The sequence below is a fragment of the Anser brachyrhynchus genome, assembly GCF_964034855.1.
Source record: "Anser brachyrhynchus genome assembly, chromosome: 2".
Classification (NCBI taxonomy): Eukaryota; Metazoa; Chordata; class Aves; order Anseriformes; family Anatidae; genus Anser; species Anser brachyrhynchus.
The window spans coordinates 14095461-14122778 of NC_137695.1; the positions used below are offsets into that span (position 1 = coordinate 14095461).

At 34.9% G+C, this 27318-nt stretch overlaps 1 long non-coding RNA gene across 3 annotated transcripts; it reads left to right on the forward strand.

Annotated features, from left to right (window-relative positions):
- The first annotated feature begins 256 nt into the window (after positions 1 to 256).
- LOC308188980 lies at positions 257 to 26977 on the forward strand. 3 transcript variants are annotated; one of them, XR_013945921.1, is made up of 6 exons: positions 257 to 885; positions 14811 to 14911; positions 16436 to 16548; positions 18978 to 19026; positions 19144 to 19232; positions 21098 to 26977. It is a non-coding gene; the product is annotated as an uncharacterized lncRNA (long non-coding RNA). The 3 variants fall into 3 exon arrangements; XR_013945920.1 differs by lacking the exon at positions 19144 to 19232 and having other exon boundaries at positions 16436 to 16682; XR_013945922.1 differs by lacking the exon at positions 19144 to 19232.
- The last annotated feature ends 341 nt before the right edge of the window (positions 26978 to 27318 follow it).

Genomic DNA, 27318 nt, shown 5'->3' on the forward strand with positions numbered 1-27318 from the left:
TATGTGAGACAGGTAATTCTGCAAAAGGTAGAAAGTATAGGATAAGCTTGTGAAATGGTGTTAAATTTTTTAATATGTCAGTAGTCAGAGACTCCAGAAAAATAAGCCAAGGTGCATGTACAACAGAATTATTTAGTGATTTCTCTATCTCGCAGAGATTTCAAGCTGCTGTAATACTCTAAGGTGCTACAGAAAAGTATAAAATATGCAGAGCTCAGTTCAAGTTCTGTAATACTTTTAACATATCTCTCACAGGAAGACCTTGAGGCCTTTAAAGTTGGTATGGCTGGTTCCTCACAATGCAAACAGAACATTAGAGCTCCTGAGCAAACAGGACAGAGTGAAAAGTACAGCTTCCCACAGATCCTACCACTGTTGGGGCTGCTGTGGCCAACACAAATGGTTGAAGGGCCTGTTTTGGGGACAGAGCTGTCCTGAACCAGAGGATGCAGAGCCACTTCTGCATTCCAGCTGTGTGGGACTTGAAGCTGAAAACTGGGTCCCCTGTTCACACTTCATACTGCCAGTTTGAGGGGTGGAGGAAAATAATGACAGAAATGGCCAGAGGAACAGGTGTCTTTTTTTAGGTGCAAGCTGCACCTAGCAGTGTAGCAAATGCCTAAAAATAAATGCATAAGTGAAAGCAGATAGGATTTTTTTTTTTTTTCCTAATCCTGGATTAAACACAAAGGACTACTTCCCCATCTGCCTGTTTTAATTTCTTTCCAGGCTGTAGCGGTGCTCAGCCTCAGTTCCTTCCCCTGGCTGAGCCTTAGGGGCCGCTCCCACCGGCTCCACGTGGTGTCACTCTCGAACTGTCCTGCGCGGGCAGCACAGCTTTCGCCCGGCCATCCGCCGCCTCCATCGCTTCCCTTGCAAACAAAGGTACCAAAATGATGAGTGTTTTCTGATACAAAAATTGAGAGGAATGCAGAATCTGACCAAGATATCTGTGTTTTCCTGTCCTAGCCCTAGTATTCTCTTTATTTTATTAATACTTCATAAGCTATAACATAGCATAGCTAGCCTGTAAACCTACAAATATATCATAGCCTAATGAAATAGGTTTAATGAAATTCATTAAACCTCTATTTATTTGTCAGTATTTGGTGGTTAATATGTTCTGCTGTAGGTGATAGTGAAGGGGAAAGCAGACCCCACAGCAAGTCACATGGATACTTACCTAAACTACAGTTCAGAATCTCATGATCACTTTCAACTTTACATGATGACATAAAGAGGAAAATAAATATTTGTTACTATAGAATGTCTTGGGGGGGGGGAGTAATAATATCTACCATGCTTGACATTTGGCATTCAAAGTACAACAGTACGTCATAATTTATTTTGAATCAGAAATATTTGCAAAAACTACTATTTCTAAAGTATTTTAACTATAGTTTGTGGAAATTGTCCCCTCACAAGTGTGTAACCTAAGCCTCATACTCAATAGTTTGGAAAAGCAGCTATAGTTTGCTGCTTGCAGATAATCCAAAGCAGTCAGGATTCTCTTGGACCACTCCAAGCACCAAAGCAACTCCACTTTGCTCAGGATTCATTTAGCTCAGACATGATAGATTGCTCTTAATCTAAATATGTGACTTGTTGTTAGGGAATCCAAATATATTGAGCATGTGAACATATCTTGCAAAGTGACTACTCTATTTTTCTATTGGTGGCTGACAAAACATTATATGACTGAAGTCTTAAGATTTTGATGAATTTCATGCACCTTCAAGGAGCTCCAGTGAAACTGTCACATGCTGTCCCAACTAGAGCCGTTCAGACAATTTATGCTGGTCTGGACAGACTTCCGGGTCCAAGAGATGTATAAGGATCCCTTGTCCATAAATCAACAAAGGAAGCTGCAATTTCCTAGTCTTTGATACAGCTGTTGTGATGCTCTAGGTGACCCTGTTTGATCAGAGGGGTTGGATTAGATGATCTCTGGAGATCCCTCCAACCTCACCCATTGTGTGATTCCGTGATTCTTTAAAAGTCTTTTTTATAACACAGGTTAAGCTGTAATCCTGTAATGAGATCAAAATTCAACAAATTATGTCGTGCTATTCACTGTAATATCCTCCCTAAAAACCCATTACAAGAAGTTGTTGTCCTTATTCTGAAGACTAAGGTACACCCTGCATTGGTTGAAAAATTAGACTGACATCAATCCTGATCTTTATAAATTGTCTCTGACACTGATGTATCTATCACATGGTTTTACCAGGACAATCAGACCCTCAGTCCTATAAGCAGCATCCTTGTATCTTACGCCTAAGAGTTTTCACCACCACTACATTCACAATGGGAATAGCTTCTTTGCATGTTACAAGAAATGATGAGTAAATTCACTTATGCTACAAAAAAAGTGCTCATGCTTTCATATAAAGTTTTCTGAGAGGGTCTGTAATATAAAAATGAGATATTCATTATTACTAATGAACTACTTTGGCTCACCCTTGTCTCTGCTGCTGACTACAGAGCTGTCTGTGTTTATTAAATTAAATGTATTTAATATTTCTGTCTCATCTGAGTTCTGCTCATCTGCTTCTCTTCATGATAGTATCCTTTCAATTCCATTTCATGCTTCCATCACTGTATCAGATCTGCTCTCTATATCTACTTTCAGATGATTTTTCCTAGTCCTTCATAAATCTAGATTAGAAATTTTGCATCCTAGCTTCCTGTTGAGGTTCCCTTTCTTGATTGAAATGGCTATTGTGTTAGAGCTAATATATTCACTTTACAGCTATTCTCTTTACAGCTACACTCTGTCTAAACTAGAGTCTGTGTGCTTATATCTGTTATACCAAATATCAAACTCCAGAGTAACACAAATTGAAAAATCAGAATTGGTCAGAACTAGTATTCATATATCATTAGTTATCATTTCAAAAGCCATGCATTTCCCATACTGAAGGTCTTTGAAACTCAGCCTATTTTTCTCAAACGATTCACAAACATTAGAGATTCACAATGACCTTCACTTAAGTTTTGAATTTATAGGGAAACCTGAAACCAGAAGAGTCATGGGTGGTTTCTTGTTTCACTGTAAATGTTTTACACAGCTGTAGTGGGTAAAAAGTTGATGAATAAGGTCTACCAGTGGTGTGTCATTCCTCATGGTGACTCAGAGTCTGAGAAGTCATGTGAAGGTTTCTGAATAGAGAACCTACTGGATTCTGTACTCAAAGTAAAAAGCTGGTAGGTCTTTATAAAGCTGAAATAGCCTATCCACACAGATGCACAACCACAGTCCTCTTGTGGTCCCTGAACTTCTTGCACATATTTCTCACTGGTTCTGTGTAGCACAGGGAACAAGCAGAGGAGTCAGCGAAGTCAGTTTGGCTCTTCTCTCTACCTCTTTTTGATGATTTACAGCAGGCTTACAGTCTTGATCTGAGGACTCAAAATGGGCATACTTACCTCCAAAATTAAAACATTGCATTTGAAAAACTATCTACTAGAAATGGCACAGGATTCAATTGCAATCTTCTGGAAAAATAATGCAATGTATTGGAAAGTGATGGCTTCAGTCTTTAAATACAAATCATCTCATGAATTCTTATGTTCCTAGGGACAGTAGAGGAAAATAATATGGATATCATTTTTATTTTATTTTATTTTCCTCCCCTTTTACAGGAACATATATTATTAGGGCAGAGGAAGGAGAAAAAAAATAAACTCAAGGGCTCCTTTCTTAAGTGACAAGTGAATTCATAGCTAAGCATGTGCTCAGAGAGGAAAGTACTGAGGTCAGATCTTGGCCTTGGTTTTAAAGTGGGCTCAGGGAGCTATATATCTATTTTACAAGCAGCAAATATGTGTCTAATGACAATATCTTCTGCCTTGTTGCTATTTTTTTCTTCAGAGTAGAAGTTTTCAGCTGTTTTATATTAGAACCAGAATGAGGCTTAGGTCAGTCAGGAAAAAAAAAAAAAAAAAGCCTCTGAGAGTGATAGAAGCTTTGGAAGGAAAATATCCCTCAATCTACTTATGTGTGCCCAAAGAAAAGGAGAGAAGTGAAGAAATAAACATTTTTTCTTTCGTGTTGCTTTCCTATTAAAAATAACACTAAAAATAGATTCCTTAATCGTTCAAGTCATCTTTGCTCTACAAAATGCTTCTGTATTTAGAAATAAATCAGACCTCCTTACTTTAATGTAACAGACTATTTGCAAATGAAGAGAAGATACTCCAGGAACAGGAACATTCAACAAACTATTAACTGTGCCTCAGGATGATCTGATAGCAGGCTTTCATTCTACGTGGGAATACACATTTGGAAAGAGATACTGGAATCACTAGGTGACTGGAGTTGTTTTGGCTAGTGGATGATAAGCATCAGCTTTTCAGCTGCTGTAAATCAATATTGCTCCACTACACCGATTTACACCAGCTGTGCAGTTGGCCCACTCTCTCTCACATGAATAGTATGTAACTCACCAGTGAATGGTTGGTTACAGCGACAGTATTCCTGGCAGGCTGATCGCTGCTCTGATGTAACTGTGACCTATTGAGGTAGGTGCATCTGTCATTCTGTCAAGGGTAAACAAGTCAGAGTGGAAATGAAAAACAGAAACCAAGGCCTAGGGTCAGGCAACTTAGGTTGTCTAGTAAAACTTACTGAGGCCTGAATGGCAAAAATTTAGAGTTAAATTTAGAATACAGGACCTTGCCAGAGGCATGAAAATCTTAGTTTGTTTATTGTTTTATTGGCATGCAAATATGTTTGAATTATTTTAGTGTAAATATAGCAAAAGCACAGAGGGTTTATAGATAGGATTTCAGGCAATTACCTTAGTTGTCTGTGTTATTTTTAGTAGATATGCTATTTCCTTGATTTGTTATTTTGCTAGGATTCTTTTCCTTTTCCTTTTTTTTTTTTTTCCCCGTATGAAAATTGAAATGTGCTGAAGAAACAGCTACAGCATTGTCTGCTAAAGACAACATAGTTCTGAGTTCTCCCATTTTTACCTTCTCAGGTATTTCCAACAGGGAAACAAAAAAAAAAAAAAAGTCTTCAAGACTTTTTCAAAGACTTCTCCATGTTTGATGAAACTCCAATATCATAAAACCATTTTTGTAACATATCATATAGGAACATATAATTCTTTGAGATTCTTTTGTCAATGAAGATCAAAAGCCTGGTAATATTTGCCCACTTTGAGGTTTCTCTACTAATTTAACCAACCGTTCTCTCAAAGACCCTAAATTTTAAAGATTTGGATAGCTTGAAGAAGACCAAACCCAGCTCTGTAGGAAGGATATACATTTTTTGCTTTTCATAGGCAGTATTTGCAGACGGTAAAAATGACAGAGAAAGGGGAAAAAAAATAAGTTTGAATTTTACTCTGATGTTTAGCATTTTATTGAATAAAGAAGCTGGAAACTTCAGAAAATATCTTTAGTATTCTCCTTTCACAGGATTGTGCAGTGAAGACACCTAAGCAAAGCCATGGTATAATTAAATCAACCATGGGCACCAGAGGCATGTGGAGGAGGAAGGTTAACCATGAGGAAGTACTTACTATTAGCTGTTCAGACAGAGTAGACTTTCATAGGAAATTTAGAGACAACTGTTTCCATATTTAACTACAATAACATCATCTTTCCAAACGACCATATTTAACACAACCTTGTGGCTAGACATTTGCCCAGATTATGCCAACAGTGCTAGGCCTCAAGGATCTGACTTGGTTATCTGTCATGCTCCATACTTTTCCAGCAAAATATATGGTAAAATCCTGATTGCATGATCTAAAAAGGCCCAGATAGGCATAACAGTCACTTTCTGGCATAGAGAATAATATATGCATGCGTGGGACTGTGCTACCATTTTTGGTACCTTTGTCCAGACAAAATTTGCTCTTGTTTTATTAAGACAAATGTGCAATTCTGTCTTTACTTCCACTTGCTCTCGTGTTTTGAATGCTTGAGAATAACAAACCAAAAGCAGTGCAAACTGCAAAGCAGAAAGGTAGTATTGCTTTCTGAGGGGAGATTTTTGATTGAACTGATTAAAATTTCCCAAACCATAGGAGGTATTTATGTATGCTAACACCCCTTAAAAGACTAAGTGTTTGAGAATTGCAAAGAAAAGTGATATTTTTGAAAAACTTTTATCCTGTGTTAAAATCAGCAATGCTGTACTACCTGAGAAATTTCAACATACCACTGGTTTATTTATTTTGAAGGGTGATTAATCAATCCACCTAACTAGTGTCAATTAAAAACAAACAAACAAACAAACAACAACAAAAAAAAAAAAAAAAAAAAAAAGAACCTAGGTCTCTGAAAACATTTCTTTGGTAACCAAACTCACATAACACTGTCACCAATAATCCAATGCTATAGTGATATCAAAAGAAGAAAAATATAATTATTTAATAGCTTGAGTGCTTATCACAAACCTATTACCAAAAATAGATTTTTGCATGATTTTTAAAATGTTATGCTTCTATTAAAGTCTGTTCCTGATACAAATATATATATGTATATACATTTGGCATCTAGATTTTAAAAAACTACTCTGCACTCACAGTTAACCATTAAAAGTCATCAAGTTTTCTTCACATTCAGATAATAGGATATATTTGTGTCATGTTAAGTACATCAAAAAACAGTGCTGCTCTCTGTGAGGTCTTAGCAAGCAAAGGTTGATCCCACATGAAAATTTTATTTTAAACATTCAAGTGAAATGTTGGGTTGTTTTTTGTTGTTGTTTTTACTTCTGTAAGTCAGATCACTTTAACATAGCAATAGAAAACATTTGCAAGTCAAAATGTACTTATCTTCAAAACTTGAAAAGTGTTCACAAGCTTTTTGTCCTTTTGTCTTTGGCTATACAATATGAAATGCTGTTTCTCACAGATAAAGAATGACATGTCTGGTAACTGTGTAAAATTCTTAAAAATAAAAAAGTGTGCATAAATCGAGAATAAATAAGTATAGTAAAATTGATATTGATAGTAATCACATCTAAAACACTGTTCTGCATACACTGGTTGGAAAAAACATGGCTGCAACAAAGAATGTCTCCTGAGTAAGAAATATTTTATGTAGACTGCTTTTTTATCATTCTCAATTTTTAAGATAGAAAAGGAAATAATCACTGAAAAGCTAAATTGCTTTAAAGCTATTTTGTTACTTTCAGTATCTCCTTTTACAGTGTCTGTATTCTCAATACAAATTCCATGTGGCACAGAAAGTGAAATCCTTAGCAGATTTGACACATTGTTCATGCTTATGATGTCATGCAATAAATTACCAATTATGGAAAGTTTTTAAGTCTCTTTCCTCATTCTTAACTGAATATGGCAAAATTCAAGATGTTCACTTGATCAATTTTAAGCAAAGATAATACCCTTTACATATCAAAATAAAAAGAATCACATGAAAAAAAGGTCTCACTGTCATTAAATCTAATGTGAATAATAATTTCCTTCCGGGCATTGACATTCTCAAAAGGTCCATTGTTGTTTCTTAAGGTGACCTGAAGGTATTTGTCATGGCTTTTTCTATGGGACTTAAAACAATAACTTCAGAGACATAGAATAAAAAAACTAATTGATTGAATGAGAGGCCCAGTCAAGAAAGCTGTCTTACTTGAAAAAAATACAGGAGGTTTCTTCCTAGTTTGAAGAAAATCAAAATTACACCTTCATGTAACAAAAATGTTTCAAAATAGAAAGCCAAAACCTACATAATTTATCAGAAAAAAAAAAATTCTGCCATGTTTATTTCACTATTGATATAGAGTATAAATTAAGGCCTCAGAAGAAGAGGGAAAGTGCATCTTTCAATTCAGCAGCCTTGGCATCAGAAGAAAGTGCTATATTGTTCTTCACACAAACCGTCCCCATTAGAGCTCAAGATGTTCTTTTCCTTTTAATCCTCATTTGTACCCCTTAGCCATTTGTTTAGAATTAAATTAACTGCAATTTGGAAAATGTGGATGAAAGGTAGTGCATTGAGTAGATATCACATGTTTCCTGAATAGTGCCTGTTCTGCCTCTTTCACAGCCATTCATTGTGCCTGAAAGGGTGTAGTGTGTGAATTGTTGGACTGTCACTCTGCAGTGAAGTCTAGTAGCCAGGATTACCATGGAAACAGCAGGAAAAAGACAATTAACAAAATGGTTCTGATTTTCCTTATTTCTTGGGGGAAGGGGTGTTCATTAGTGATTTTTTGTTGTTGTTTTCTTTTGTTATTTTCCAAGAAGAAACACTGTGGAAGGGGAGGAATCTTCTTGTTAAATTAGGTATTGTCACCACTGCAGGCCTAGTAATACAACAGAAATGTGTGTTTGTATAATAAAATGTGAGTTTTTAAGTGTTGTCTAGTCATTCCTTTCTTTCCCATCACAGAAAAGAAGTCTCAAAATATTCTTAGGTGAGTGACTGTTAATGAGCAGAGCCTGTGAGTTTAACCCTCACACATTCATTGGACTTCTAATTAGTCCCTCTCAGAATCACTCCTAAGGCAGAAACACAATATGGGCCTGAGATGGATTTAAACTAAAAAGGGGCTCTCTTTGGATTTTTAGCATTAAAATCAAATAAGTTGGAGGAAAGTGCTATGGGCTGCTGCAAAAGGCATGTTTGTGTGCCTGAAGAACATTCCAATGCAGGGGTCTAGTGATAATTTTAAGACAGCCAAGTTTGTATTCTGTGTCCAGAGGCATACCAAACAAAGGGGAGATTTACAGGATTCAGCCTGTAAAACATATCTCCACCTTTCAAAATTATTATTTCTGCTTAAAAGTAATGCTAACCTTCATATATTGCAATGAAAAAAAAAAAAAAGAAAAAAAAGAAAAAAAAGAATGCATGTTGTATACTAATATTTCATGTCAAGCATTCCCAAAAGACTGAACTCCAGGCTATACTCATGTCACATGGATCTAGAAACTCAGAAAACAAAAAAACTCTCCCCCAGCTTCATACAGATGCAATCAAGATCAGTGACAGCCTCATTTTCATTCGTTGATCCTTTCTGTGGTAGGAGCAATACACATAAACTGATGGCGAGCATGGGGATTAGACAAACACTTCATGTTCCTTTAGGTGAATGACAAAATAATCAGCATAGTACTGATAGGTTTCACCACTGAAACACACCAAAAAAAAAAAAAAAAAGGGCACACAGAAATCTACAGTGTTTGCTAACCCCCACCCCTGGTAAATATGTACTGAAATTTACCAAGGCTGTTGTTGGAATAGAGCCCATGCCTTTGGGAGCCAGAACTCACCTGGATTTCTAAACTCCAGTGAAGTGTTCTTAATAAATATTAAGAATTGTTTTGTTTTGTTTTCTTGAAGGAAGACATTGCTATGAAGTCATACATTTGCTCTCTGAATGCAAACAGATAGAAAACAGATTTATCTGCTGTTTAGCACGCTGCTATGCCTCTCATTTTCCCTTTGTGCCAAATATGGCATTCATTTTCACATCCTAGTTTCTCTCCACATTTCACTCTGTTGTGCTTTTACTGTTAGACATTAGTTTAAATAGAAGTGCTGATTCTTAAAAGAGTGATGATTCCTGGTGTGTTACTTAAGGATCTACAGAAAATTATTTACAGGACTGTGTTGTATTTGAAGAAAGGTGAACAAGGTAGAAATAAAATGACAGAATACGTACTAAGACCACAGCACAGAGATTTGGGATGAGTTAAAAGAGGAAAGGGGAAGAGCAAGTGGAAAACATGAGATGGGAAGTCCTGACGACTGCATGTCTCTCCTAGGTAAACACAATAGCCCTCTGAAACTAATCACTAGAAATGTGGAGGGCAAGTCTAAGGAACACATGCTGAAATCACACCCTGACTGAAAGTGTGTACTCTAGCAGTATTCAAGTAATGGTTAACAGGGGAAAAGGAGAGAAAAATCAGTTTTCAACAAAAGTTGAGAAAGTCATTGTGTTGCCTGGTAATGAACACTGAGTGGTCTCAGACTTAGTAAAACTGTGAATAAAAAGACAGAGGAAGAGAAGACATGGACATTTCCTTGATCCACAGAAGCATAACTAATGTCAGATTTTGCACTGCTAGATTACAGGAGATGCAACATGCATGTAACTGTGGGTGAAATTCAGCAATGATGATATTAAAAAAATATATATTTTAATATTTTATAATGGAGAATACAGGCTTCTGTTTTTCTTTTTATTTTTTTCTTTTCACGTCTGATAAAGGAATTTTCTGTAGTCCCAAAGCTTTGATCAAAGAGCCTTTCAACAATGTTATTATTAATAACAGTTTCTGAAACATAGTTTCTAATCATCAAGCAATCCTTGCTGTTGATCTTATTTATTCAGCTTTAGATTGCAACATAGTTGTCAGCAGAAATCCAAGAAATGCAAAGAGCAAACTATTTGAGCTAACTGTTTACTTAGAGGTAAACCATCCCAAGAGAGGCTTTTTTTTTTCCACTTCCCTTCACTGTCATTATGATTTCAACAATGATCCATTCACTCCCACAAACTGTTTTACTTTTATTATTGGTTGAAGTAATTGGTGTTTTCATTGGGCTCAGCATGTTTCTTGCTTTACTTAGTCCTTAGCATTAACACTAATGCCCTCAGAATCCAACACTTGATAGGTTTTCCTGTGGTTTAACTTCTGCAGGAGTGAAGAATAGGGTCTAGCATCTTCCTTAAAATTCACACTAACTACAGAAGCCAATACAATTAATGAGAAAGGGGTGGAAAAATGTACCAGGTAAAAATATGAAAAGTTTATTGAACTTACTTTAGCCCCACTCAAGTAAACTTTTTGTTTGATAACTTTGCAAGATAATTAAGGGTAAAAGTAATTAATGGATTACTGTGGGGCCAGTTACTCCAAAGCATGTGGGTATTTAGTGCCTACTTGGACTGTGGAACCAAATATCCGAAGTATTCACAAAGGTCAGCTTTTGGGGTATGTGTGGAAAATTGAATTATTTAAACTGCTATGTATATATGAGCTATTCTCTTAAGATAAGCATGAATCTTTATACAGGAAACTTCTTAAGACTGACTTTGTGAAAACAGTTTCAGATTGTTGGGTATGTCCTATATCTTTTTTAAAGATATTTACCAAAACACTTGAGTCTGTAAATCATGATAAGAACATTCCAGGAACAACTTGTGAAATTTGTCATTTCCAACTGAGTTGGAAATATTGAAAAAAATCCTTATTATATCTGTGCATTTAATTTCTAGTCAAAGATGGAAATGAGACTTGTAGTATGGGAAAAACTAAGCTCTTGCTTTGCTAAACAGAAAATTTAAAGGAACTCCCATAAGCTTCCAGAACTATTTGATACCTGTTGGGATTAACTGTTGGCTGAATTCTTCCATTCAATCCAATTTGCTATATGCATGAAAGCTCAGGTTTCATGATGTTCTGATTGTTGAGTACCCCATCTGAAGACAGAATTCTCACAGAGTTCATGTGTGATGAAACTGACAAATAAAAATTGTTATTTGGTATAAACTTTTTTTTTTCATTTTTCCTTTTTGCAAAGAGTATAGCACCCATTAAGCAAGGTAATAAGACATTATTAAGGCATTATTGTACTCCCTGTATATATTACATTTACTATAAAGAAAGTGTGACATAAATCTTGGTCTGCTTAGTCATCATATGCTTCTGAGAGAAGTCATAGTCACTTTCCAAATAATGAAGATTACCGGATGATCCTTTTGTCATTACTGATGAAATGGGTGAGAACTTCCAGTTTGCATTTATTTAGTACTTCAGCTCAGAATATAAGCAGGTTGGGATTTTGTTTTGTTTTATTTTGTTTTGCTTTTCCTGCCATTTTACCATGGCATTACTTATATAGTGGCATTGATGAAAAAGGGACATTAGTTTAACAACTGTCTGCACCGTTGCTTTGACTCCAATCTCTTTGACCTAAAAGATTTGTAACATTGGGCATCGTAGCAACATGACTGCCAACTGATAAAATATTTACATTTTTATCATTTTTTTTTTGCAACCTATTGGCATAACAATATTGTCAGCCAGCACTTGACTGTGTCCACATGCATTAATTATTCAAATACAGATATAGTATTTTTGATAAAGTTATTAAGAGAATATGAATGTATCTAACTGTGGATACATTTAAACTGGAGAACACCACTGATTGTATGGGCTGCTGCAGGGAAAGTTAACTCCATCCCAACCACACCCAGTACAGTCGTATGCAGAAAATGTTCATTGAGTGTTTAGTGTGTAACATGCAAAAGCAAAGATGTCAGACACTAAAACCTTAAAAAAAAATGTGCATCCTGTGTGGTTTGGATTTCAGCAAGTAGTTAAGGATCAAGATTTGCTATGAGATATTCATCCCAGAATCTACATGTGCCAGAAATATCTCTGTGTGAGATCAGTATGAGATTTTCCTGAGTAAAGGGAACACTTACAGTTTCTCTCTCTCTCTCTTTTTTTTTTTTTTAATTTATTTATTCTAGTTTGATTTGGGGTTTTATACCTATTTCCCTTAGAAGATCAAACTATGCTTATGTGTCTGAAATTGGTATCCAGATGGTTTGTTCATTGATATACTGCTAATGTATTTCAAATTAATGTGACATAAAAGTCACAATATCAAATATATTCTAAATTTTTCATGTAAATGGTGTTTGAGGAGATCCCTATTAATGCAGTCTGAACACTGTCTTTATTAGATATCAAGGACTCTGTAGAGTGACATGGCACTGTCACTTTGGCACAGGAAATCAAGACTTTGGTCAGAGCTTGTACCTTATTTGATAAGGGAGGACATTCTGGTAGGTTACAAGGCCTAATAAAGCTCAGCTTCATTAGTTTTATTGCTCACCAAAAAATATATTATTACTGTTATTATTATTATTATTATTACTCATGCCATCCTTACACTTCTATTTTGCAAAGTTCTATTTTGCAAAAAGCTGGATTTTATGCTCATATATCTGTGCTTTCTTATCTGTCTCTCATAGTATCAGGAATAAATAAAATCAAGTAGTATTCTCCATTGCTTCACTGAGCTCAGGTTTTAGATGTTTTCTTATAATGCCTGTCTAGTTAACCTGGCTCTTCTCATTAGGACTGAGGAGCACAGCCATCAGCAAGTGGTTGGTTTTATTTATCATAAGTCTAAACAGCTTCTTATTAGGTAATAGTACTCTTTTTTTTTTTTTTTTTTTCATAGGATCTATTTCTTATCATGCCAAATAGTTTAAAGAGTTTATTGAAAGAAATTATCCATAACACTTTGGAAATCTAGTGCCTTGAAGATATGTGCTTCCCCTTCAGATGGTGATTTCAAGACTTGCATACTTGATTGTGTTTTAATAGCTCATGCTATTGCATCATGTCATGCTGTCCTCTAGACAACAGCACAAAGGAAGACATAAGCTATATGAAAAATCTTATTTGCTTTTATCCATCATAGTCTCTGAGAACCTCCATGTTACCTTTTTTTTTTTTTTCATTATTTTGGTCTTTCAGGTGAACTTTCAAGAGTGTCATCAGTAGCATGTTTCCTGAAAACAATGATTATTAAGTCCTGAAAATGAAAAGACAGATATTTTAGAGGAGTGACTTCTTGTTTGGCCGGGAATAGTAAAACAGCAAGAATCTTCAGTCTCAAGACCTCTTATGCACATGCTGCTGGCAAAAGTTGTGTCAGTTTTGATACCACTTTCACCAAGACAAGCTTCCTGAGACTCTTGAAATAATTATTTCTGCTTTTGATCTTTTATTCTTTTATTCTTTCCTTTCCTTTCTTTTCTTTCCCTTTTTTCCCAAAATTGAAAATATATATATGTATATAAACATATATAAGTGTGTGTGTGTGTGTATATATATATATGTCTGCTCATAAAATGCCTGTTTTCATACTCTCTCCTTTTGGAAAAGAACTTTGCATCTTCCCATGGAAATCTGTGCAGTAATAACAGTTACATAACAGATGATCTCCTACAACATAGAATTTAATATATTTTTATTGTGAGTGCAGTAGACTATCTACTTCCACTGAGTAGCTAGCGTGATAGCTACAACATTATCAACAACTTTCTGATCCATGACCATGAAGTAACATATTGCTTCCACTTTGAACGTGGTGGAATATACATATGGCTTAGCCATGAATGTGTGGGAAAAGTTCCTCCCTAGTATTTAAAATTTAAGTCTCGTGCACTAAAGGCATTTTTCACCATACAGACATAGGAAAATGTCACAATGAGTGATATTTTAAGGGTTCTTTACAATGCTACAATGATGTAAAGTAGCTGTAATGTGAATGAGAGGTATTCCCCAAGGGTATGGATGAAACATCAAACACTTACAGAGATCTGGCAGGGATCCAGGAGAGAAGCTGATTGTAGAAGGATTACAAAGGTAGTTTTTATGTGTCAGTAGCACATATGTAGGATTCCATGCCAGCAGAAGTCCAAAGACTTGCTGTCACAATCCTATCCAGAGAGAAAGAGAGAGAGAGCTCACTGGCTAATTGGAATTTTTTCTAAAAATAGAACATGTTCATTTATGTGGAGGTGTTGTGTTAACAAGAACTATAACCCATTAAAAGTGATTCTACCATCCTGTAGTGATTCTACCATCCTGATTTTTCTTTCTTCATTTATTTTTTCCTCAAAGATTAGTGCCACTCCAAAGAAATATTCCTATGTAATAATATATTCAATTAAAATAAAGCTGCCTTAACAACAGCTGAATTCTCCATAATTGTTTGATGTCAGGAAAAACAAACAAGTCCCCAAAGAATAATGAGTAAACATCTGTTCTTTTCCCCTCTTCCCCTCACAGTTCTCCTGGTAACAGAGTGTCTTCATTTGGGGCTACTCAAACAGTGTTGGACGAACTTTATCCCCGGAGTAATTTCACTGGAGTGCATGTGGCTGCATGGGGTATTAATCTTGTCGTATTATTTATAAGCAACGTTTAAATGTGCCAGAAAAAGTAGTATTAGAAATAATGTCTGTAAAACTTTTATGAAGCTGTTTTTCACCCTCCATCTAGTTGAAATCAAGCTTTAAATAACCAGGATAGAATCCAGTAGAAACCTAAACCTTATATAACATTACATTTAAAGAGTCTATCTTCATTCAAAGCTATATTCATGGGGATGAAACACTTGCAAATTTCACAAACTTTGTGAAATTCATTTTTAGACCATTATCTGAAACCTAATTTAAATATATTAAGAAGGATTTAATTAAATAACAGAAGATCTAGACATTACCTAAAATGCAAACAACAGTAAAGTGCTTCTCTGTTTTTAGGGTTTGTTAATAGTTGTTAATTGTTCTTATTCAGACCAACAAACAAACAAACAAACAAATAAATAATTTTTTTGCTACTCTGTTGCAACATGAAATCTGAACCAGAATTGTTAAAAGTGACCTTTCTACTCTATCTGAACCTATACAAGAAAGCAGTTGCAGTGGCATGCAAAAGTGTGTCTTAAGCCCAGTTTTATATAATCTGGTGTTGGTGACTCTACAGTTCTCTGCAGATTTTTTCCACTCTTTAAGCTTGTTTATCATTTGGATTTTTTTCTGATGCTTACTATGGCTGTTTCTTCGTAAGCTAGAGAAAAGAGTGTTATTTTCCTTCCTAGAAACAATTTTTTTTTCCTACTTGAAGACAATTTTCTTCTTTATGCTATTTTTTCTATAAATATATAATTTTTCCAAAAAAATACCCAGAAAACTACAATTTTTTTCCATAAATCTCATATTCAGCTTGTGATTTAATCTTCCATCTTCTCTTCTGAAGATACAAATGAGCCCCTGATTATCCATTCCATGCTACATTGTGCAATCAAAGATTTGGCACTTTCCACTGGGCCACTATTATTCAATTTCATTCTAAATTTCTCAAACCATTTCTCCAGTCTGTCCTTGCCATTTTGAATTCCAGTCCTACTTCCCAACGTGTGTTGAAGTCCCTCTCACCTTCATGCCATCTATGGGCTTAACACAAATTTCTGTCTGCTCAGGCCCTGGTAAAAGCTTCAGTAGAAATGGATCTGGACAGACCCCATCAGAACAACTAAATGTGTGCTTTTACTTAATAGTGAATCACTGTTAGATATTCCATCAGCTAAAAACCTGATTTCCTTCACTCAGTCATGTGTATTTGAACATCTAATATTCAGAATTGCTGACAATTTCCAGAAGGTTCAATGACCTGGATGTTTTCCACCTTCTAAAATCAGGCCTTATGTTTTCACTGCAGTAGTTACTGTATCTTTACATACTCCATGTTGATTACAACAGATAGGCTGTCAGACTTAAATGTTCATATTCATTGCTTTTTTAGAGTAGAATGTTCACCTTCTCTACAAAGTAAACTGCACCCTTATTTTATTGTCTTTAAGGAAGAGAAAAGTGTTGTTTATAAAGTTAATTTTTCTTTTTGTTTTCCAGGGTTCTTGTAGTCCAGTGTAGGACTTTGACTATGGACTCTTACCGTGTTCATGCTTGATTTTTAGGTTATAGAGAAAATTGTGTAATGTCTTCTGTAATGTAAATAACATGCAGTGAGTATATATCATCATGGATTGCTTGTTGTGAAATGGAAGACTTTGTAACATACGGTCAGAGCTCCACAAAGGAAAAGAGTAAAATGAAAACGGAAACAGCAACAATTTGATTATGGAAACAATGCCAATTTGTAAATGAAAATCTTTGATTTTTTTTCCTTTGTTTTTGTTTTTTGTTCCCTGAATCCTAATGTACATGCTAAGTAGATCTGTGAAGACCTGCAGCTAAATCAAAAACTCACACAAGCCAAGGACCTGGCTATTATCCATGAGCAAAAATACTACCCAAGCTGTTAAGCCTGACTGCCCAATTACCACCAAAAAAAAAAAAAAAAAAGGAATTCTATGTAAAGATATATAAATATACATAAATTCAATAATTCAATGTGGCCATGAGGAAACCGGGAAGCCAAGGCAAAGCTTGTAACTCATCAGGACTCAAATTAAATTTTAAACCAAGTCTCAGTTCTGTAAATTAAAGTACAATAATAGGAATTTTAATGTCAACATAATCAGGTCCCAAGCACAAGTAAATCAGTTCTTTATTGGAATAAACAGTTCTTACACAGCATAGAATTACACCTTTTACAGAAAAGGAAGTTAGAGAGACAGTGAAGGATGAAAGAGGAGCCTGTTAGAGACCTGATAATTAAAAGGGTCTTTCTCAAATACAAACAGAAGATTATGACTTCAGTTAAAGAAATAGCAATGTTTATATATGCACTTATTATCAACAAAGGTCCTTGCATTTAAATAAAACAATGCTTATGAAGAAAAATAAGATGAGCTATAAGCAGAAATGTTTCCAAAGCAGAATATTGTTCGCGGATTTCCATAAAATAATAGTATTTAGAAGTGTCCCTTTTAAATTATCAGAGTGTAAATCAGAAACTAGAACTAAAATGTAGCCACTCTGTGAAATATAATGGTTGTGGAGGCTGCTTTTCTTTATGTGTGTTCATATCTACTCTGCAAACATATAGTTCAGTTCAATTAGCATGTGATTGAAAAGTGTTGATGTCTTGTGTTCTGTGTTGCTAAATGGATTTCCTCATACTGGGGAATATGTAAATTCCTTGAAGAATCGCTTATGCTAGCAGAGAGACTTTTAAGTAATTTTGATGACAAGAATTAAAGTAGGCATTCAACATAGTTATTTTGAGGATTTAATATAGTTGTGAACACAGGAGTGTAAATAACTTTTTCAAGGAGCTGAAGCAGTCCGTGAAAACAGCTGTACAGATTTTTTTTCTGTTTATTTTTTTTCATAGAACAGTAGACTTTAATTGCAGTTTTTGTCCCTTCTTATTTCTACTAGCTAAAAATAAGATCAATAAATATTAAATATAATAATAATAATAATAATAATAATAATAATAATAATAAAAACAACACTCCCTTTGGAAGCACTGAATATCATTTAAAGAAGATTTAAGTCTTTCTGTATGATTCTTCTCTGACTTGTAAAAACATAAAATATCTTTATCGTCATTTGTTCCACAAAGTATATTTCTGATTCACTCTGGCTGTATAAGAGAAAAATTCAAATTAAATTGTAAATTAAATTCCTTTGAAAGCTGCATATTTTTAATTGTCAGGGTGGCAGAGCTAAAGTACTATTGAATGCTAGCATAGTTCAGACAAATCTAGAAATATATGGACACCAAAATTTCCACACCAAAGGAAAATTTACTGCTTTCAAAACAGTTTTATTCTGAGTCAGAGTGGAAAAAGAGCTTTCCAAGAAACAGTTTCCAGGGAGAAAAAATAAAATGAAATCTTGAGATTGACTTTAAAGATATTTATATATATATATTTAATTTAAAATCTTAGACTGGCATGTTTTTCAGATTTAAAATGTTTTTAAAAATACTTTGAAAATGAATGTTATTTCGAGATGAAAAAGCTGAAAAACATTCCTGATATGAAAATGACAAATATATTTCCTATTTGTTTTCAAAGTGGAAATAAGATCTAAATGAAGTCAAGAAAGATTGGATAGTTCTCCAACTCTACTCTCATGGATGGATCTTAACAACCATGAGCTGTATGGTTGAGCATGCAAGGGCAATGAACAACTATACATCAATATAAAAACACTGTCAGCTTTTGGAGGTTACTGGTAACCCCTCTTTATTTTTAAAGGTGATGTCTTTTATTGTTCCAATCACTGACCCAGCAGTGTCCCATAATTATACTACTAGTGCAGAGGCTTGTACCTTTGTAAACTGAAGATTGTGTTTAAGGATTACTCTAAATTCAGGTATCCATCTAACCAGAACCATTTAAAGTTTCTAGCCCTGAGGTTTAAGATAACTTCCCAGGATCCCCAAGGACAATGCAGGGAGTATTGTGCTTTATATGGGTCATCTGTTGTAGCCAGATGCTTATAGTAAAAATGTTTTTTTTTTTTTTTTTTCCGTAAGGTCTGTCTATAAAGGGATTTGAACCAATGCGTGCTGAACATTTATGCAGGTAAAGTTAACTGAATTTAGTTTTTCTTTAAATATCAGAATAAACCATGTGGAGGAGAATTTCTTTATGTTAGCCAGATGATACTCCTTTAAATCCATTGTGCTCATTGTTTCACAGCAACAAACACTGATGATGGTGTTGAACAAGAATTATTTTTGCTCAAGTACGGAGTTAATTTAACTCAACAAAATGCATGTTTATACGAGGTAAGTACTATATTTGCCAGGCCTTGCTCTTTTCTCCAGAAATTCTGTAAACATCCTTCTGCTTAAGAGACTGAATCTATGCAAGGGAGGTATGGTGCAACGCAGGACAGTGGAGTTGTGTCTCCAGCCTTGTCATTCATCAGCAGACACACTAGTAGGTGATCTTTAGTAATTCTTCTCATGAGACACAGATTTAAACCAAACTTCAGTATAACTAAGGCTAGCACCATTCTCTCAGAACAAAAGACAGTTCAAAGAGGAAAGGGAAAAAAATAACATCACGATGTCTTATGATGAGAACATAAATCAGATTGTGATAAAGGAAAGGTGAAAAGATAAAGGAAGATAAGAGAAACAGAAAAAACAACATTATGGATCAGCTCCCTCAAGTAGTTCTAGAAAACACTAATCCAGAAAACCCAGGAGATCTAGCTAATCAAAATCAATGAGGTCTATTGACTTCAGTGGTGCCACAACAGTCTCTTCTTACCCTCAAAATTAGAGAGATAACAGGATAAGACAACTGTCCAACCACATGAAAGAAACCTCTGCTTCAGATTAATTTAAAATTAGGAAATCTCTGTAAATACTAATGTTACCCTGTATCTCTTACCAGATAGATATATAATGAGTAGCTTAGCAGATGATAAGTAGAACAAAGCACAAAAATCTATCCAAGTGCAAGGCAGCATTTGGTTTTAATTTTGTCACTATCTTATTAACGGAGATAGATAGATGCAACCAACCAGTCACAATAAGAAATTTCTCTCTCTCTCTCTCTCTCTCTGTTGTACTTACAGCCTAATTTTCAATCTGTCTCATGTCTGCAAGGATAACTATATTGTTTATGGATTGCAACAACCTCCTTAGAAGTAATAAAATCCCATCTGAAATTTTATGGGTATTAGCTTGGTTTCCAAAAACATTTCTTAAAATGACAAGCTTTTTATGTCAAATTTCTGAGGATAATACATATATGTAGAGAGAAAGTATACAGAACAGTTCCTGATCTTTTCAATGCATATTGAATTCATCAGGTTTGGAAAGTGAGGAATGAAAAAAAATCCCACCATTAATCTTCTAGTGGTGATCATTCAGATATATCTAGTTTAAAATTTGGTACAAAAAATCAGGAGATGCTTTAAAAAGCAGATTGACTTGAAGTAATATGTTGGAAAAAAAAATAATCTGGCTTCAGCTGCAGCCAACATGATCAGCTAGTTTTGTTTTCCAAGTATTTTAAGACACAAAGTCTGCTAGGTAAAATAATCATCCATGCACTAGTTCCCTAAAGACAGAAGTCACAGAAATTCAACAAAATTTTAGTTTGCTACAGGGCTTGGCTTGATCTTAGTCACCTTAGAGGCTCAGTCATTTATGACTGTAGATATCATGGAATTTTCCACTACAACAGTGTTCAGATAAACTACTGATTCTCACTGCAGAGAAGTAAATAAAATTTAATTTTGGAGTCTTCTCTTTTCATAATGTGAGCTTTTGTACTTCTACTATGAGAACAGATGGAGTATAAGAAAAAATTAAAGTGTTAATTGATTTTGTTTGAATCCCATTACACTTTGTTTGGTGTGAATTGCCAAGTTGTCAAAACATTAAGTTATATAAGGAACGGAGCAGAGAATAAACAAAAAGATAATTCTATTGATATCAGAGGTGCATCTTCAGCTAACATACATCTTCACACTACTTATCCCATCTCAGATTGCTGAAAGGGAATAAAAAAAAAAAAAAGAGCAGTAAAAATTAAAGAAAATTCTGCCCTTGGAAAATTAAAAATTGCTTTGTTTTCCTTATGAAAATAAATAAATAAATAAATAAATAAATAAAATGCAGATTTTCTTTTACAGGAAATTGTCGAGTTAAAGAAAGAAGCAGATCATCTCATGACAAAGCAGATGCCTGGAATCTGTATTAGATAATGTTTATTAGCTTCCGGTTTTCTACCTCTCTCCCAGAAGAAATGTAGCTATTTTATGTCTCACCTCTAGCAGCAGATTTGCATTGAACTTGGGAACACTGACCACATAATTCAAGTACAATGAAAGAAATTTATAGGTAAGGGTACAAATATATTGATTTTATATCCTTTTTTTTTAATGAAAATATGATAAATTATTTTATTTGCCAAAGAAATTGGGATAAATTAATCTGCAGGCTTCTATAAGTGTGTTGTGGTCATCTAGTTAAATAGCTGTGTTTTTCCTGTCTAATGGCATCATAAAATCACCTATATGTGAATGTTCCCCTTTAGCAACTATTTACATAGTGGTATTTTCAGAAATTGACATAACAGTTTGTTTAACATCTCTGGTCTGTAGTTGGATGATAAGGATGGCCATTACAATTTTAATGATGGCGGGGGGTGTGGAGGGATGCTTGGATTAATGTTAATTCTGACAACCTTGTATGGTGGAAATAAGTTTCATCACAGTTTTGATTACTCAAGTTGTTTCTAGTAAAAACTAACCATTTCAGAAAATGCAGAGCCTTCTTAAAGCTGTATTTTTCTTGTCAATAATAGCTTTTAAAATAAACTATACTGGTTGTAGACAGAGAAGTGTATTAAATTCATCTGATACAGTCACTGTTTTTAGAGGATTTATCACACAGGTGAAGTTGGCTGAGAGTGCTGGAGAACAGCCACTTGCCAAGAGAATTTCAGCCCTAAATAAAGAAAACATTCCCCTTTTATGCTTTGGTTTGGAAATCACAGCAGAGTTGGATTCATGTATCTCCTGTTCTTGTCAATATTCCCTTTCTCCTGACTTACAAGTAACTTAAAATACATCAAATAGAACAACTCTCAAATTACCAGTTGCTAAATGAAAACCTTCTCCCTTCCTTAGTGCAGTAAATAGTCTTTCTCTTTTTCAGACCTGGAAGGTGAAAGGAAGGATGAAAGTGAACAGAATGAATCCCTATGTAGCTGATTTTGTAAACTGTTTTTATTTCTGCCAGTTGATTGACTTTTCTCAGTCCAGGAAGAAGAGTAAACTAATGAATGTCCTTTGGCTTCCTTCTCAACCTCATTCTCATCTCTGAATGCATACAAGAGAGGTTCACTCCTACTCTTACTGCAAAAGGCAGGATTGGGAATATGTATTTCACCATAACCTTACACTCACAAGCATTTGCTGTCCTGGTCCTGTGTTACAGTAAAACAGTCAGACAGTGTTGAGGTGCCTCTTCCATGTATCCCATTGCACTCTTACCTAAGTAGTCCTTATAATGAGTACTAAATGGACATTTTAAGAAAAAAGACATTGTAAGGACTATAAGCATATTTTATATGCACATACAGTGTATGTCTTCACCTGTACATTTAGACTGTATGTGACCAAGTTTGATTCTGACAGTAACTCAATTATAGTGAACCTTCTTTTCAAGGTTTATAGGTTATTGCATTGAAAGTAAACCATGAAATCCTATTACTATTTTCATGTAACTAATTGTCATATGATTACTGGTATTCCATTATATGCTTCACCAACTTAATAAAGGTAGATTTAAGTGAAATAAGAAGGGAAAACAGTTTGGGTCAGCTCAAGAAAGTGACACACCTGCTCAATTACAATTCAAACAGGTAAGTGGAAAAAATGGGATTGCTAACAGAAAGTACTTGAGAAAAACTTCTGCATGTATCTGACAGAAATGAAGAACCAAACATGATTTAATCCTGTAAGTCAAATTTCCTACCTTTGATATTTTCCCCTTTAAGAAAAGATATTAAGAAAACAAAGAAAACAAAATCCTTTAGTGATTTTTAAGTTGAAAGAGGAGGTTATATTGTTTAATAAAATGCCAGCCAGGTAAACTGAAACATTTTTCCCCCCTTCTGAGTTTTGATTCTCATTCAAAACATAACTAACAAAGCAAACAAAAATGTAAAGGTGTCATATCACTTTTGTTTCCCATTTCATGTGGAATTCTGAATCGTGTTTATGAAAGAAGGATGCTAATGAGGCAGAATCATCTATGGTAAAATACACATTATATAAAAAGTATGCAAACTTTTTTTTGTTGTCATTCAAATGTTTTTCCTAACTGCTCATTCAGATTTAGAAAATAAGCATGTGATCACTCTACCAACCTAAGAAAGTTTCCATAATTGCAAAGCTTGATCCTGTTTCTCTTGAATGAGTGGGAAACATTATCTGAATTTCAAAGGCAAGAGAGGCAAGCCCTTAATTACTTAAATTGTAAGTCATTCTCTTCAAACTGTAATAATTATATCAACAATATGCAGAGGAATCATCTGCATCTGGGAGAATAAAACTTGTTTTGATAGTGAGGATATAAAAGAAGAAAGCTATGTCTCAAGGAAGTGCATTTAATACAGAGTAGTTTAATACTCTGAAGCATATATTTTAGGATATTTTCCACACATAGTTACTTAACACATATTTTCCACAAAAGCTAAGGAAATGAATGTTGTTTTCTTTTTGTTTGCTTGTTTTTCACATAAGAGAGATAAAAATGCGTACAAAGCTCAATGCCACACTGGCAGTAACAGAGGATAAATTGAAACTGTATCCTTGCAGAAACTTTCACCTACAGGGAATGGATTTTAAGGGCTTCCTGCCAAGGGATGTCAAATAGCTCATTTCTCATAGAAAAGCTGGATGAAGACTGTGTCCCAGCTGAAAACCAAGGAATGCCTGAACTTGAAAATATGGATTAGTCTTCAAAGTACACAAGAAAAAAAGACCATCTCAATGGCTGCTTAATAAAGTAACTCAGCTCTGATTGGAAGTGCAAAGTGCTTACGCATTACTGCTTACAGCAGTCAACACATTGCTTCACTCAACCTAAAAACACACAGTGGAAACTCTAAGCGAAACGAATCAACAAAATAAGAACTTGTCAATAATTTCTAACACCAATTTTTGAAAGAATAACAGTAACCAGTATTCTTGTAGATCATTTTAGGAGTGCAAGAAACATGCCTGTGAGAGGGACATATGAAGGGGCTGAAACCCAGCAAACATTTTCCAAGCAACTAATTATAATTTAATAACAATATTGTAGAGAAAAAAAGTGCTTTGCATTCGATTTAAATGTATAGCATGTATGCTTTATGCTTACTAGTCACTTTTAATAAAAAAATAAACCAGTAAAAAAAAATATTATTTGAGTGTCAAAGGCATCATGGAAAGGAAAATGAAAAGAGGTTCTTTTCATATATATGAGAATATATATATTGTGTATATTTCATATATATATGAGAATATCTATAATAAAAAGGAATAAAAATCATTTTTATGGATAATATATTATTTATAAGTAAATAAATAAATAGCTTGGGATACTTTATACATACTTAGCAGCTAAAGCCCACAGTGTTTAAGTCTCTTGACTGTACTAGAGACATGTCTTTGAGGTAGAAGTACATTTCATTCATAAATGAATCTACAGCAGAAGGACTGATAATCTGCTGTCTTTTCTAGACTGGAAGGGCCATCTAGTAAAAGAGCATCCTGGCACGTTTCCCTCACCTAATTTTAAATTTCTGAACTGCCCCCCTTAGACTCCCTGTGCAACCTAGGCTCCTCCAGAAGCAGTCGCTTCTCTTTCACACGTCTGCGTTACAATGAATTGAATAGCTCTCTGGAGATATTTCTTTCCACCAACTGTAAAAGAAACCTTGGGAGTCCTGCTTCAGCCTCGATTATCTAATCTAAGGCAAAGTAACACCAGAGAGTACACTGGCATAAAGCTTTGATAATAGGAGTGTTCGGTAACGATTGAACAACTGAAAGTTGGTGAGAGGGCATTTGGTTTTGGACTCAGTAAGGGTCAGGAATCTGAATAAAAGGGTTCAAATTATATTGTCGCAAGAAATACATCTGTTTAGTTACACATTTCATTTATTATGATCTGTATATAACTAGAATCCAATTCCTTTTCCTATAGCAATTGCTTCCTCTGTTGGAAGTTAATTATTCTATAATCATAGCACAAATTATCCAAGAGAGATGGTGACATGTTTTACTTTATCAACTTCCTGACAAAGTCCCTGGGATGTAATCAACTTATAATGCCAGTGGAGTCTAGAGGATTACATCACTGGCAGATTTGACTCTTAATTGAAACCTCAGGAAACTAAAAATGTTGCCTTTCCTTTAAAAGTAAAAGCTAAAAGTTTGTGCAATTATAAACTGCTAACAGATTAGTAGTTGTTGAGGGGAGTTACTCACCACACCTAACATTAGCTAGCGAAGTGTTAGATATCTGCTCTAAACTGGTGTTTGTCCTCAACAAGACATGACCAAGTAAAGAAAAAACAACGTAATATATTGTTATTTTTGGAGAGGAAATTCCTGGCTTCTTCATAACTTCTCACTGATTAACACAGAGATCAATCAATTACTCTGCTTGGACAAGAATATAGAGCAATCAGAAAAGAAAGTTTGAAAAAAATCTCGTCTTCTATTTTGACTTTATAATCTTGGTCACATATCCCCAGATATATGTGTGAAAGGATTCAGTCGCTAGTTTTTTATAGTAATATTCATGTTCTAATCTACATTTATTGTGAAATACATTAAAACATAAAATTATAGATTTATGGTTACAATAAGAGCTAACATTAAGTAGTGAAGAGGCTGGTATAGTCACAGTGACATAAAGGAAAGAAAGAAAAGATTCCAATCTTTATTTCACTACAAAACCTCTCCAGCTGGTTTTCTTGGCAAGAAACAGAAGAAAAGCTATGTGGAAGATGCAGCTTAATTTGACAGCCTTGAAAGTGTAAATCTGCTTGAAAAAAAATAATAAAAAAATGCATAAACTCTATAGAAAAACTCTAGATTCTGCCAAATGATTCATTATTTTAACATCTTCTGTTTTCATGCACACCCTCTCTTTTCCTTCGTGAAAGCTGTTTGAATAACTATTAAGGATTTAGCCTTATAATGAAGCTTTTATAACTTTCTGGATCTTTGTCATGTTGGCATGTGGGTCATTCCCTTTATGTAAGGACAAGAAGAAGGTGGAGAACAGTTGTCCTGCTGGGATAAGGAAGAAGTCAAACCTGAACTGGCCAAGTATTGCTCTGACATACAAAGTGAATTGCTTTTTTCTTTAGGAACTAAAGGCTGGCAGGTAGCAAGCGTGGAGGAAACCTGAAAATGTTTGAATGCTATCTGCATTGCAGCAGATGTCAGTAAGAGGCAGTGGTGTTTATGGGATGGCCAAATCAGAGACAAGCAGGTATTTAAAATCACAAAAGTATGGAAAAGATTTTCCTAGCTACCAAAGCAATGTTTCACCACTGAAACATTTTGTAGCTCTCAAATAAGACTTTACTTTGGATCCAGGTCTGGAAACAAACTCTTATTTTCCAGTACATTTCAAAGTTTATGGTAATATATACTCTTTGTAGAAAACTCTGTGGAGTTCAGGAGACAAGCTGAGTGCTGCTGCAAAGGAAATAGTGAAGGTTTAAAGTGCTGCTGCAAAGGAAATAGTGAAGGTTTAAAAGAAAGAGAAGTATATGCATCTCCATAAATGGTACATTTGTAAAGAAGGAAATTATATAATTACTGAACATTTTAATAATTTAAACTTTTTAGAGACAATTATATTGTTATTATTGTTGCTGTTGCTATTATTACTTTTATTGTTATTATTATAAGGCTAAGTGCCGGGTCCTGCACTTTGGCCACAATAACCCTATGCAACACCATAGGCTTGGGGCAGAGTGGCTAGACGACTGTGTAGAGGAAAAGGACCTGGGAGTGTTGATCGATGCTTGGCTGAACATGAGCTGACAGTGTGCCCAGGTGGCCAAGAAGACCAATAGCATCCTGGACTGTATTAGAAATAGTGTAGCCAGCAGGAGCAGGGAGGTGATCGTCCCCCTGTACTCAGCTCTGGTGAGGCCGCACCTCAAGTGCTGTGTTCAGCTTTGGGCCCCTCACTACCAGAAGGACACTGAGGCCCTGGAGCGTGTCCAGAGAAGGGCAACAAAACTGGTGAGGGGTCTGGAGAACAAGTCTTATGAGGAGCAGCTGAAGGAGCTGGGATTGTTTAGTCTAGAGAAGAGGAGGCTCAGGGGAGACCTCAT